The following is a 13,031-nucleotide window of genomic DNA, read 5'->3' on the forward strand; positions in this document are numbered from 1 at the left end:
AGGGGAGCAGGGGTGGGGCGGGTATAGGGAACTTTCGGGATAGCATTTGAAATGTAAATAAAGAAAATAATAATAAAAACTTTTTTTAAAAAAATAAAATGCTTTCTTCAAAAAAAAAAAAAAAAAAAAAAAAAAAAAAAGGAAAGAAAGAAATCAAATCAGTTGACTTAGTGATAATAACCAACCTTGACTGACAAATCCCTCGGTGTTTTCAACCCACAAAATTGGGGAATACGTTCCATGCAGATAAGTGCAACAAGTTATAGAATTACATAAATCTACTTTCACTTGTTCAAGAAGAAATAGATTTTTATTACCTTGTAGGTGTACTTAATTGTGAGGAAATTTCATCAGCTTTATAGAGTAGAATTTGAAAAAGTTGCCTTAAAGGAAATCACTATGTAACTAACAAATTGCAGGGTTTTTAAATCAACCATTCCTAAAAAGAAGTTCTTTTCTCTTCTTCTTCTTCAACAACTCTACTCTTTATTTATTTACATAGCAGTCATGTGAGTGGAGCAGGAAGGCACATGCAGCCCTGTGTGTATAGAGATCAAAGAATAGGCTAAGATTGGTAGCTTTTTCCTTCCCACCTTGTAGGTCATCAGAATTAGAAACATGCCCTCAAGCTTTATGACAGATCATTTCTCCCACTAAAACATCTCATCATTTCAGGGAATCCTATCTTATAGCATCCAAACATAACCTCAGTATTTAAAATTCTCTGATATTTTAAAAATAAGAAGAAATAACTTAAAACACCCAAAGATCTGACAATCATATCAACTGTTCAAATTTCTTTTAGAGGTAATGAAAATAAACTCTCTTAGTGTTTTAGGAATTCCCTCAAAGGGAATAACTATAAAATCAGGTATGTTTCAATGGATTCTGAGGTTTGAGAAACAAATATCCATTTTTTGCACCTTTGCTGACCTAGTCACATAGTCAAAACATACCACAGAACACTGCGAAGAACAGCATTTTTTAAGTGTTTTTATATAAAAGCCTGGAAGAAACTTGTTTAAGATATGAACAGTATGGTTTATCTTTAAAGTTTTCTTTTTATTGACACTTTGTCAAAATCTCCAAAATTAATGACTGTATGACTAATAAGCATTACAAAAAGCAAAATTAATATAAAACAAGCAATAGAAAGGCAATAAAACATATAATAAAAATAACTGAAATTTTTAAAAAAGGTAAGTGAAATGTGTTCCATTGCTTCTGAGCTATGATAAAATACTAACTACAAGTGATGAAAGGCTGAAGGGCTCTATTTCAGATCATATTTCTACATCACAGTGCATCATGTGGAGCAGTCAGGGGAAGTTCCTGATAAAGTGGCTATATTGAAGTGATGCTTACAGCTTTGACTGCCATAGCTCAGTCAGCTGTGCAAACATGTCTATGGTGCACCTCAGGGTTGCCTGGGATCTTCCACATGCATTTGTCCATCAGGAAAACACTCCACAGAAAGCCCACAGGTTAATCTGAATGAGATGAGACTTCAATTGAGGTTCCACCTTCCCAATATTCTTTAGGTTGTTGTCATGTTGACAGAAACTAATGAACACGTGGAACAAAGTTAAATCAATTTTTCTGAGTGTATCATTCAAACAAACTAGTTAATTCAACATTTTAGAAATTTCAGAGAGACCTTGTGAGACACTTAAATCATATGTATGCATGTATGTGTGTATGTATGTATGTATGTATGTATGTATGTATGTATGTATATGGGCTTTCAGTCGTACATACACACACAGGCACACACCACAGAGATAGAGAGAGAGAGAGAGAGAGAGAGAGAGAGAGAGAGAGAGAGAGAGAGAGAGAGATTAAAAACTAAGAAAAAAGAAGTTAAAAAGTTAAAAAGAAAGAAAATATTCTCTCTTTTAATGTACACACACACACACACACACATATATATATATATATATATATATATATATACATACATACATATATATGTTAAAATATATTTAACATATATATGTGAAAGAAAAAATAAAGACCTGTGTAAGACATGTTGGAACCATGTTACTAGAAAGGCATAAGAAATGTTATAGTTGAATGAACTCAAACACTGAGAATCTCAGAGATTTGATGACAGGAGTGGAGCCATTCTCTAACCTGTCATTATACTTCTGGAACACATAACCAGGGCACCCCATCGAGAGGACCATGGGCACTCAGCCATTCTGCATAACAACTGGGGTTTTTCTCCATGCTAATGAAATAGCTAGATCACTATGAGTCTTTAGCCAATGAACTTCCCTTCCTGGTTATTACTTCCTCAAAAAAGGTATATAGTCCATGGTTGGTCCACCCCAAAGTAAAGCATATGTGTTCACATATTTCATCAAATAAACCAATATGAGCAAGCAAGGATCAGTTCAGGGAGCTGCTACATTGAGGATCACCTTAATGAAGGCTTTCAACTCAAAATTCACCTGGGACTAAGGCATGGCAGACTTTCCATTGTCCAGTGCCTCCTGTACCCTCAGCCTTCAACCAGACTAGATCCTCAGGCTAGGCCTCCCCCTCTTCAACTGGTACATAGATGCACCAAAGGGGAAGGGATATCTCCTACCCCTGGGTCCTGGCATCTTCTCTCTGGGGTATACCAGCAGTGCCCACGTACAAAGAAAGGAGACACAGGACTGCTGAGGACTCCTCAGTTTGGACTTTGCCCTATCTCCTCCTGGATGTCTGCTTGTGGTAGTGCTTGGGTCTTCCCAGCATAGAGGCAAGATGAAGTACAACAGACTAGATACAACACTCAGACAAGAAACTTTATTTATTTATTTATTTGTTTGTTTATTTTATGTATTTATTTGTATTATTTGGAGTCTTGGCAACTTGAGTAAGTTTGTGGTTTCCATTTTAGTCTATAACTCAAACTTCAGTCACGTTTAAAATTCCTGAGAAAAGGATGGTGTTTAGAATATCACATCCTTTAGTCCTGAAGCAGTTGTTTGTCTTTCTAGACAACTGTGAATGTCATACATGAATTCTTCACTCTCTCAATAAGCAATGCAATTATTTTTTACTTCCAACCTTGGTATCTTAACCCTTGTCCCTATTGATATTTTCTTGATCTTCCTGGGTATTTGAAAATATCTCCCTTAGTAATCTTATCAGTTCAATTCTCAAAGACAATTACATTTGATCACTTAACATATCATAATGCAATTCTGTCATCATATGTATATTATAAACATGATTTTCTTGAAGTACATGGACCATAATAAATGATAATTTATTAATTCTGACCTTAATCACACTGATTATATAATAATTATAAATTTAAAGTAATTTAATCAATGTGTACAATAAACACTTTTTAGAAATTAAAATTACTATATGTTGTCCAAAAATGAAAAAAATTGCAAGGAAAATAACTGTGAATACATGAGAAATTTTGCTCATTGTACTGGCTAGTTTTGTGTCAACTTGACACAGGCTGGAGTTATCACAGGGAAAGGAACATCAGTTGGAGAAATGCCTCCATGAGATCCAGCTGTGGGGCATTTTCTCAATTAGTGATCAAGGAGGGAGGTCCACTTGTGGGTGGTGCCATCTCTGGGCTGGTAGTCTTGGTTCTATAAGAGACCAGGCTGAGCAAGCCAAGGAAAGCAAGCCAGTAAAGAACATCCCTCCATGGCCTCTGCATCAGCTCCAGCTTCCTGACCTGCTTGAGTTCCAGTCCTGACTTCCTTGGTGATGAACAGCAGTATGGACGTGTAAGCTGAATAAACCCTTTCCTCCCCAACTTGCTTCTTGGTCATGATGTTTTGTGCAGGAATAGAAACCCTAAGACACTCATGAAAAGCAAACAAATGCCAGTAAGATGTTATAGAGAATATAAAAACATGTAAGACTGTGAACAAAGGGTGTGGCAAATATGAACTCCTTTGTACAAAGGACTGTTTTAGAAGGGTTATAAGATAAGGCTCTATGAAAATTAGACAATGAAAACCACATGACGAATGCTGTGTATTATTCAAGGCAATCTTCTTTTGAGTTGTATTTTTACTCTGCAACTTGTCACTAGACCTATATTCCCCACCTTCTAAAGAATAAAGCATATTGAGGAGATGAAGTTTTATTATTTGGTATTTAGAGATAGTATGCATTGACCAAATTATTTTAATTAAATTTCTCTTTCCTGAAGCACTTATCATTTAGTTGGGTTGGGAGGCCTTCAGAAATCACATTTTTTTTTTAATGTTTACATAATAGATATCTGAGAGTTTTAATCTCTTAATGTCAGAAGATCATTAGAATTTATTTAGGAGATATTGCAATATATTGGTTCCAGGTTAAAGGTTTTAGTATTTTTTTCCCTTGGATATTTTTTAAAAAAAATATTTTATTAGATATTTTCTTCATTTGATTTCAAATGCTATCCCGAATGTCCCCTAGTTAGAGCCTCACTTTACACACTGTCGAACAAAATTTGAGATTTATTTTGGGGGCGTTCATTATTTATTTTCTATCCTTAGCTATACTGCTATACCTTATGAAATGTGACATTGAAAAGACCTCACTGGTTATTAAGATGTATTATAATCATACAAAAAATCATTTTTAGAGATATACTATTTTATTTTTTATGATTTTATTTTATTATATTTAACTGTATTTCATTGTATGAGTGCTTTGTTTTCTTGAGTGTCTGGTGAATGGAGAGTTTATAAAGAGCATAGGAGGACATTAGATTTCCTAGAACTGGAGTAACAGCTGGTTGGGTATGGCCAAGCCATGTGGGTGCTTGGTATCAAACCCAGATATTCCAAGTAGCAGTGTAGTAGTCAATGTTCTCTAAAGGAATATAAACATATATAAACCTACTATAATGGCTTACAGGATGTAGTCAAGGTAGTCCAAGAATGTATGTCTCATGACGAAAAGCCTATCATCTTGTAGATGATCAATTCCTAAAGCTTAATTTGGCAAAAATCCCAATCTCCCAAGCTCCTGAAGAGATAGCTGTTCTTTTTGTTTTTGGCTTATTTGTTTTGTTTTTGTTTTTGTTTTTTGTCTTATTTTTATCTTTCATTTAGATTTACATAATGGATTTGATGGATTTTTATATTTTATTGGTTATTTTATTTTTTTACATTTCAAATGTTATTCCCCTTCCCGGTTTCTCCTGGGCAAATGTTCAATCACATCCCCATCTACCCTGCTTCTATAAGGGTGCTTCCTACCCACCTACCCACTCCTACTTCACCCCCATAGCATTCACCTACTCTGGGGCATCAGGCCTTCACAGGACCAAGGACCTCCCCTCCCACTGATACCAAACAAGGCCATCCTCTGCTACATGTACAGCTGGAGCCATGGGTCCCTCCATATATACTCTTTAGTTGGTGGTTTAGTCCTTGGGAACTCTGGGGGGGGGTTGGTGGAATCTGGTTGGTTGGTATTGTTCTTTCTATGGGGTTGCAAAGCCCTTCAGCTCCTTTAGTCCTTCCCCTAACTCCTCCATTGGGGTCCCCATGATCACTCCAATAGTTGGGTACAGTGGCAGGATTTTCCAGCCCAGAGGAGGCCTGTGATTGGACAGTGAAAAGGGAGGCAACTCTAAGAGTTGCAGAGACTGAGTGTCTGAGGAGAGGGGAGAAGGAAGATGGCTACGGACTTAAACCCGCATGACATTTACCAGCAACAAGCAGCCATGATTTCACAAGATTAGAAATAATGGGATAAAGCTTTTATCATCAATTGGCTCAGAAATTATTGCATTGGCCTCTTGTAAATATTGGGATATTATTGATAGATAAATCTAATTGGTTGACTAAAGGCTTAAGAGTCATGATTTTACAGGGTTACTGCGTTTATGCTATGCAGCCAGGTGCTTAGCAGTTCCATTAGGTTACTAGAAGGTGGGCCAGAGAATGGAGGCAGATAGCTGGATAGAATTGCTGGTGTAAATGCACCGGGACACACAGCAGAGACAGGAGTGCAGGAACATGGTCTGTCTCCACTGGGGAGTTGGCATGTTCACCTTTTTTTAATTATTTCCTGCAACAGGCTACAGGCATCTGCATATGAATAGGTCATGCTCTTGCAGAGCCTCTAAGGAGACAGCTATATCAGGGCTCCTGCCAGAAAGCCCTTCTTGACATCAGCAATAGTGTCTGGATTCAGTGTGCACATGGAATGAATACCCAAGTTGGGCAGCCTTTCCTTCAGTCTTTGCTCCAATCTTTGTCCCTGTATTTCCTTTAGACAGGAGCAATGCTGTGTTAATCTTTTTGAGATCGGTGGGTGGCCCCCTCTCTCAACTGGGGACTGTGCCTAGCTTCTGGGTATGGTCTTTACAGGTTCTTTCTCCACTTTGCTAAATATTTCAGCTAATGTCATCCCTGTTGAGTCCTGGAAGCATCTTGTTTTCCTAGCATATGAGACTTTCTGGTGGCTACCACCAGTTCCCCTTCCCCCATTGCTACATACCTTTGTTCAATTTCCTGACCCTCTGTACATCCCAGTCTCCTCCCACACCTAGTCCTAATCCCCTTTTCCCTCTCTCTCCTCCTCTCTCCCTCCCAAATCCCTCCTTCTACCTCCCATGATTATTTTCTTCCCCCTTTCTAGGTAGGACTGAAGCATCACATTTTGGTCTTCCTTCTTCATGAGCTTCATATGGTCTGTGAGTTGTATTGTGGGTATTCTGACCTTTGTAAATACCCTCATATCAGTGCATACATACCGTGTGTTTCCTTTTGTGACTGGGTTACCCCCAGTATGATATTTTCTACTTCCATTCATTTGCCTTGGAATTTCATGAAGTCATTTGCTTTTAATAGCTGAGTAGTCCTCCATTGTGTAAAAGTGCCATGTTTTCTTGACTCAAGTGGCAATCCACATGTACAAGAATGCAAACTGATCCATTCTTATCTCCTTGTACAAAGCCCAAGTCCCAATGGAACAAGGACCTCCACATAAAACCAGAGACACTAAATCTTTTGGAAGAGAAAGGGGGAAAGAGTCTCAAAAACATTACCACAGGGAAAAAGTTTCACAAACAGTACACCAATGGCCCAGGTTCTAAGATCAACAAAAGACAAATGGAATCTCATAAAATTGATATGTTTCTATAAGCCAAAGACACTGTCATCAGAACAAAACACTAACTTACAAATTAGGAAAAGTTTGAAAGCAGATCCTGGCAGGGATGTGGAGAAAGAGCAACATTCCTCCAGTGTTGGTGGGATTGGAATCTGGTACAGCCACTCTGGAAATAAGTCTGGTGGTTCCTCAGAAAATTAAACATAGTACTACCTGAGGACCCAGCTATATCACTCTTGGGCATATACACAAAAGATGTTCTAATATATAACATGGCCACATGCTCCATTATATTTATAACAGTCTTAGTCATAATAGCCAGAAGCGGCAAAGAACCCAGATGTCCCTCAACAGAGGAATGGATACAGAAAATGTGGTTCATTTACACAATGGAGTACTACTCCTGAAAAGCTGTTGATCTTTCATCTATGGTCAAGTCCTGAGGAAGTTGCTTCTAATATAGTTAAACACTGCCAAATCAAGAGGAAAGATAGACATGTAAGCAGGGAAGGCAGCTAAAAAGCAGTTGATAGAACATTTATCCAACAGGCATAGAGCTCATATCCAGTCTCCAGAACCATATTAAGCCATGTGTGCCATAGCAGCCATCTCCATACCAGAAAAGAAGAGAAAGGAGGATAAGAAGTTTAAGGTCATCTTCAGTGACTCTGTCTTCAAAGCAAAACAAAAGAAAAAAAAAAAAACAAACAAAAAAGAACAACAAAGGAAGACAAATTCTGGGAATACTTACCAAATCAAGGATTTGTCTTTCTTTGTTCCTTTCTTTCTCTTTTTCCTTTCCTTTCCTTTCCTTTCCTTTCCTTTCCTTTCCTTTCCTTTCCTTTCCTTTCCTTTCCTTTCCTTTCCTTTCCTTTCCTTTCCTNCCTTCCCTTCCCCTTCCCCTTCCCTCCCCTATCCCCTCCCTTCCCCTTCCCTTCCCCTTCCCTTCCCTTCCTTTTCTCTTCCCTTCTCTTCCCTTCCTTTCTTTTCTCTTCTTTTCTTTACCTTTCTTTTCTTTTCTTATCCTTTCTTTCTTTTCTTTTCCTTTCTTTCCATTCTTTTCTTTCCATCTTCCTTCCTTCCTTTCTCTTTCTTTCTTTTCTTTTCTTTCTTTCTTTCTTTCTTTCTTTCTTTCTTTCTTTCTTTCTTTCTTTCTTTCTCCTCTTTCTTTTATCTCCTGTGACTGACTTACATTTCATTTTGTACAAGAACTATAAATTATATGTAGTTTGATTTAATGGATCCTTCATTTAGTTATTGCAAAATATCCAGTAATAAAAACTATTGACCATCTACTATTCTATGAAGAAGGGTTTATTTGGAATAAAATTTCTAAAAGTGAAATTATCTTTTCTTTTTTCATTTTTTATTAGATATTTTCTTTATTTTCATTTCAAAAGCTATCCCGAAAGTCCCCTCTACCCTCTCCCCCACCCTCCTCCCCTACTCACCCACTCCCACTTCTTGGGCCTGGCATTCCCCTGTACTGGGGCATATAAAGTTTGTAAGACCAAGGGGCCTCTCTTCCCAATGTTGGCCAACTAGGCCATCTTCTGCTACATATCAAACAAAGAATACATATACAAGAATACATTTACATTTTTATTTACACTGTCTTGAAAGACTGTTAATTATAATTCATACTCCCATTAATTTTCCCACATCTTCACCAATGTACTTTTAACTATTTTACTTTTCAACTTTATAAAAGAAAATAGTTTTAATTGTAATTTGATCTATCATTAGTGGGTTTGCTATTTTTCACATTTATAAATCATTTCCTTATTTTACTTACATATATTTTTGACCATGTCTTTTGCCCATTTTTTCTAATACATTTCAATATATTTTTTATTTGACTGTTAAGATAGGTCAGTGTATATGGGTGCTTGAAGCCAAGTCTGATGACATACATTTAGTTCCTGGAAGCCACAAGGTATAAGGAGAAAATCAACTCTGGCAAGTTGTTTTCTGACCTTCACATATAGTGTTAGCCATATATATATATATATATATATATATATATATATATATATATATATATATACAAGTGAATATGCACATGGCTATACACACAGACACACAAATATACACAGGCATATGAAAATACATGCACATTAGATAAATAGGTATTTTAAAATTCTCATTGCTAACATCCCAAACATATTTATGTGTTAAGTTCATTTGAGTATATTGTGATATTTGTGCATCTCTAAACATTTTTTCTGTTTTAATGAGTCAGTGTAGGGTATTAAGAAAGACATATTAAGAAAGACAACACCTATTTTAATATAATGTTTTAAAATATGTTGGCTTATTTTTAACACCAGTGTGTCACATTATTTTAAATTCTCTCCCCATCTGGAATATGTTTTTGTAAGGAGTCGGAAACAAATACCTTTCTTAACAGGCTGCCCTTGTCAGTTGCTTCAGTGTTGAGTTTGGAATGTTGGGTAAAAGCAAACAAACAGACAATACGTATAACAGCAGCCACACAAGGTTAGGCTTGGAGTCAACCGATTGACCTCGTCTACCCTCACTTTTTGCTCCTTGTAGATGTGCTAGCTGTGAGGCAGATTCCACTACATGCAATCACCTATGCATTCAGAAAGCAAACGCTGAAGAGATTTTAAATGATTGAAAATACTCCTTTACATTTTTTCCTGGATTTGTTTGAAGTAAGTCCCTCCAGAGAAACTTTTAAAAAGACAACTTATATTTTTGGGTGGGAATGTGTGTGTCTCTGCATCCATGTGTATTCTCTCTCTCTCTCTCTCTCTCTCTCTCTCTCTCTCTCTCTNCTCTCTCTCTCTCTCTCTCTCTCTCTCTCTCTCTGTGTGTGTGTGTGTGTGTGTGTGTGTGTGTGTGTGTGTATGTGTGTGTGTGCCTTTGCCCATTTTAATTCTGATGGTTTTATCCAATCCTGATGTAATACTTTATTATTACATTTTAGAAGTCTGCTTTTAGTCTAATGAAATAAAGACATGTTGGGGGGTATATAAGTAGGAAGAATCTAAGAAAGAGAAGGATTTGGAAGAGGGGAAAGTATAATCAAAATACATTATATGATAAAAGCTATTTTCAATGTCTGAGAATTTCATAAATAAGTACTGTAATCACGTCACTTCCATCAGCATCGCTCCTTTATACAATTCCTTTCATATGCTACCCTGACTGAATCTCAAATTTTAAACCATTTTTATTCATTACTGTTATCTGCTTAATGAGTCATTTATTATATGTAACTACATAGATATAGTATAGGTAATTAGATGGATGGATAGATAGATAGATGATAGATAGATAGATAGATAGATAGATAGATAGATAGATAGATAGATAGATAGATAGATAGACAAATGATAGATGGATAGATACATGACAGGTAAATAGATAGATGATCAATAAATAGACAGATAAATAGATAAATAGGTAGATGATAGCTTGGTGAGTCCATTAGTGTTAGATCTATGTAAGTATTCTTATTACTTGGTCTAGATAACATGTCAAAGGGCTTGCCCTGGAGGAGCCTTAGTCTTCCTCTCTTAGCAATCACAAATTGACTCTTTATCTCATCTAGTTACAGGACCTTTTATTACTTCCCTCATATGGGCTAGCATATTAACCAGTGCTGTCAACTTGCTGATCTTGTTTCAGTGACTATATTTTTGTGATCTCATAGTTACAACTTCCTGTTATACTATTATATATTTGCTGTAAGATAGTATACCCTGTTATACTATCTTACAGCAAATATATGTCCAATTGCTCTATGTCTTACAAGATTTCTTCCTCTCCTTCTGTAATGTGTCCTAAGCCTTCACTGTAGCAGTTTTGTTCTTGTTTGATCAAATGAGTGTAGGCCCACCATAGCTGCCAGTTGTTGACTTCTCTAATAATTTCTCTCTGCTGCATAAAAGAAGTTTTCGATGGAGCGCTGAAGATAAACTTACGTGTAGATACAGGAAATATTTAGAATGAAGTTAGAAATTCTACTGGATTAAAACAGAGGTCGTAGCTTTTTCTAATATGGTCCATGTGTCCACTAGCCAAGGATAGTTAGATAGTTTAACAATACTAGCCATTAATTTCTCCCTTTGAATGATGATTACATTCAATTATTCAGTTGTTAATTTTCCCAAAGACAAAAATGTCATTGTTGCACAAGTGGAAATCTCTTACCTGATTAGATAAAGGTTTTTAGATTTAACAGTTAGATAAGATTATTGATCACTTTTCTCCCTTGGCAGCTTCTTTAGTACTTTTGAATGTTTTGAGAACTAGTCAATAGGGACATAGCTTCAAGGTTGTCTACAGCTCAACTCTTCCAGGATCTGCATCCCAGGAGAGTTATGTCTTCCATAGTAAGGTCTTACAGTGACGTTCTGGGGAAACAAAGGACCAGAGCAATAATCTGTATCGTTTTGGGGCCTCTCACATTTTCCTGACTACCTAGTAAAATAAAATTTCTCATGGCCAGGACTAGAATTTTCTTAGTCTATGGCTCTTGAGGAACAAATATTACTCAAAGTGAAGTACATTTACTTAAATTAGTTAAGTATTCCCTGTAGGCTTTGATTTTTTCAAAAGCTACTTTAATGAAAGTTCTCAAATTCTTCAACCTTCCTTCTAGTCCAGTGAAGAAAGGGGGGAGAGAAAAGATGGTAACTAGGAAAAAGGGATATAGACCTGTTTAGAAGTAGCTATTTGGGGTTGATTCAAATCTCTGTTTGTTAGAATACCAGCACTCAAGTTCAGTAGTGTCAGGATATCAACAGTCCAGTTCAAAAGTGTCACCAAAACTGAAAGGAGTCACTGAAATGATCCAGAAGAAACTAACAGTGATGAGAATTTCTGAATCAGCATGAGAACAGGAGTGACCAGGATCAGCCACAGTACCTGGAGTCACAATGCCAGGAGTTCTTTGTCATGCAAAGACCAGTGAAGATGCAAGAACAAAGAAGCATTGAATGGCTAGTTATTCAAGTGCCCAGACCCAGTCTGTTGAATCCTACATATACACCCTGCAAAAATCACATGAGTCTGAATCACATGATACAACGAGAAATTTCTACTTCAGTTCCCACACACTCATAGACACACACACGCACACACACACACACACACACACACACACACAAACACACACAATATCATTTTTCAGTAAAACATAATATTATTTCCCTGTGACTTTTCAAATATCCTTAGTATTATTCACCACCCCTCTCCTATATTGCCTTCCCTTCTCAGAGTTAATGTATCTTCTCTTTTCTCCCATCTTCCTCTTTATAGGAACTACTCCCAGCATCTTCCTTTCTAGAGTTTCTACAACATCCAGTGGTCTCTTTTATTTAATGGTTCTTGTAATTATTTTTGGTTATAGAATCACTTTTAAAAATGCAGATTAGGATCCATAAGCAAGAGAGAAAATTTGTCTTTCTGGGTCTTGGTTACCTCTTCTGTATAATTTTTTGTTGTATTTATTTACCTTCAAATATAAAATGATTTCATATTTTATAGCTGAGTAGAATTTCATAGTGTCTATGGACCACAGTTTCATTATTCATTCATCACTTGAAAGATATTTGTGTTGGTTCCATTCCTAACTATTATGGATAGTGTAGAAACTAACATGTCTGTGCATGTATCTGTGGAATACAATATTGAGACACAGGCATTAACTTTAAGTCACTGTCATATTCTTCTTAGATAATCTAGAGAAAACATTTCACCAGAAAGACTCTGGTCTTCAGTTTTGTAATATGTAACATATGAAATAGAACTGAGAATACTGAGAAATAAGTATAGCTAAACATATGAACTAAATTCTAAATTGTATATATCTATCTATATCTATCTATATCTATATCTATATCTATATCTATATCTATATCTATATCTATATCTATATCTATATCTATATCTATATCTATATCTATATCTATATCTCT

The sequence above is a fragment of the Mus pahari genome, chromosome 8, assembly GCF_900095145.1.
Source record: "Mus pahari chromosome 8, PAHARI_EIJ_v1.1, whole genome shotgun sequence".
In the NCBI taxonomy this organism is placed as follows: Eukaryota; Metazoa; Chordata; class Mammalia; order Rodentia; family Muridae; genus Mus; species Mus pahari.